This window comes from Mycetomoellerius zeteki, unplaced genomic scaffold (assembly GCF_001594055.1).
Source record: "Mycetomoellerius zeteki isolate Tzet28-1 unplaced genomic scaffold, Tzet1.0 scaffold228, whole genome shotgun sequence".
Classification (NCBI taxonomy): domain Eukaryota; kingdom Metazoa; phylum Arthropoda; class Insecta; order Hymenoptera; family Formicidae; genus Mycetomoellerius; species Mycetomoellerius zeteki.
Window position 1 is genome coordinate 1,604,105 of NW_017257203.1, and position 3,000 is coordinate 1,607,104.

Below are 3,000 nucleotides of genomic sequence, written 5' to 3' on the forward strand. Positions count from 1 at the left end.
GGATTGATGGGTGCTTTGCTTACGCGGGGGGTTCCGAACGCACTGCGTAAACAACGATCGGGTTTCGTGCTCGCTTTCTTCTTCCTGGTTCTCCCGCTTGTCTCCGACTCGCGTCGATCTTGGGAGTCGAAAGGGTGCTCTTTGCAGTTGGGAAAACCGATCCGATTTTAGGGAGAGACAAAAGGCTGGGAACGATGGCAGTGGCATAAAGTAAATCGAGATATTGTTACGATAAGATTATTTTCTAATCAATTATAATTCATATTAAACAATAATAAATTATGAGAAATAATTATAATTTCTAGGAAGACGACCGCATAGTATATTGGAGATTCGGGTTCGAATCTCGGCTGAGGTAATATTTTTCGCAATAAATTATTTGCAGTTTTTAAGATAATAGCATAAAATTATTGATTTATCCTTCTAAGATTCTTATGAGTATCAAAAATTATTAAGTTATTTGTCAATTTAATATGTGATATTACTATTCTATAATTCTATTCATAATTGCGTTTCAAGACTGAAAAAGATTTAGACGCGTGGTTTGCAAAATTGGTTATTTATATAAATTCATATTGGAATACTTAAATTACTTAAATTACATAAATATGATCGGAAATTTACTGGAAATTGTAAATTTCCAATCATATTTAAGTAATTTTCCAGTTATAAATATGTAATTTCCATGTAAAATTACATGCATTTTTTTTCAGTGTAGGAGATTTATTCGAAAGGCCAATAAATCTCACAAAAAGGATGGTTTTGCTAAAACATTTAAAAATTTAGCTATATACGGAAAATAATGTCGTTGAAAGTAATTATATATTTCATATAAAGTATAATTATGTGAAACCAGGGAATGGAAGTAACTCGTTACTTATAACGAAGTTACAGTTACAAGTTACTTTTTGGGTAACTTTACTGATAACTGCGTTACTTTTTCTTTTTGGTAACTGTAACGGTAACTTAATTACATCTTTTTGGTAACGATAACGAATTTTACAGTTTACTTTCATCCTTACTTAGCACACAATTGAATAGAGATGTAAAAAACGGTATTTTTTACTTCGGAGAAAAATATCAAGCACAAAATTAGTTTTTTTTACTGTAAATAACGGTATTTTTGACTAAATTACATAAAATTCATAAAGAAACAAGTTATTTCAATATATTGGAACGACAGACATTTCATATATTTAAAAGCTAAATAAATGATGTTATTAATACAGATAATACTTTATAAGCATAATAGATATTGTTTTGTTGCATATTGATTATAATTGTACTCTATATTTTAATTATTTTAAGACAACATCCCAATATAATATTGATTTAAGCGTAGTTAGAGATTCGATGAACGTTGTCTCACTATAATTTAAATTTAGAATATGTATAATCACAGTATACGACAAAAAATAGTGTCAATTAGTCTAGTAAAGTATTATTTGTATTAATAATACAAGTATGGAATACTTACTTCACTTTTAAAATTGAAGTACAGTATACAGAAGTAAAATGTCATTCAAATAATAGTGAAAAGTAAGGTATATTTATAGTCATCGACATTATACTATATTATAACTTTGTAACTATTTTCACACAGAAATCTTATGGATAAGTGTAAAAATTAAATTCTCGAGTAATAATACAGCATCGAAATCGTGAAATGTTAAAAAAATATCCGAGTAAAAAAACTGTCAAAGCCGAAGGAAAAAAATCATTATTTCCCAAATTTTTTACCCTCAAATTCTAGAATTTTTCCATCGTTTACGTCTTTACGATTGAACATCGATTAGACAAATAGACACAAGCCACTCATAGCGCTTGAGATTGTGGAAAGCCTCCAAGTACTCGTCTGCTGTGATTGGTGGTCGTCGATTTTAAAAAAGTAATGGAAAAGTAACGAAAAGTTACTTTTTCAAGTAACGGTAACTGTAACGAGTTATTTTTAAAAATCGGTAACTAGTAACTGTAACTAGTTACTTTTTCTACTCGGTAACGAGTAACTGTAACTTGTTACTTTTAAATAGTAACTTTCCATTCCCTGTGTGAAATGCTCAAACTGGTTACTAGAATATCTCAAAACTTTCTACAGTATTGTTCATTATACTTGAAATTCCTACATAATTACTTTAATGGTCCAACATAATTATTTTCAGATCTAGCTAAATTTTTAAAATCTTCAACAAAATTGTCTTTCCCAAATTTTAGAATCACGTTTAATTTAATTTATTGCAAAGCAAAAGGTGAGACGTCAGCAAGACTGTTGCTATGAGCCTGCCTGTTTACACAATGTATGATACAATATATTACAATTAATAATAATAATAATAATAATAGTAAATATGATATAAGAAGCAAGTGAAAATAAGCGCAGATAAACACATTGTCATGTGAAATAATCAAGCACCTTATATGTTCTTAAAATGATCTTACATGGATAAAAATTGCAAAAAGCAGGATCTCCCAATGAATTTTTTCACGTAGGAATAACATGTGGTCACTACAGTAATACTAGTTTATCCGGAATATATCATTAACTTCGTGACGCTTGTACAGAATAAACGCGAAGCAACTCGAAGATTAATGTAAAAAGCATTGTCGTTAGATTAACTAAAGAGAGAGCTAGGCTTCTAACCGCGGGAACGTGTCCGATCATCGACGAACTGGCGGTTCCCGCCAGGAAGTGCCCGGACATTATCGAAGTTTCGACGTTCGGTCTAACCAAATTCGGGACGACGAGAACGAGGGCAATTTAGTTACCTGGTGCGTTGACTGGCGCAGCCGACTATTCCAGGTCGTGTGTCGATCGATGTTCATCCACGTAAAAGGGTGGGTGGCGGCGGGTCGAGGGAGCGGATGGTTAAAGGACAGCGGTGGCGGGCGGGCGGTCGGAGGTTGTAATAAGCGTAATGGACATAGCACCCCCGCAAACGCATGCCCTCGGTCCTCGCGGCGCGTTCGCGCGGCAAAGGGTTGCTTCCTGTAATCGTGAGAACG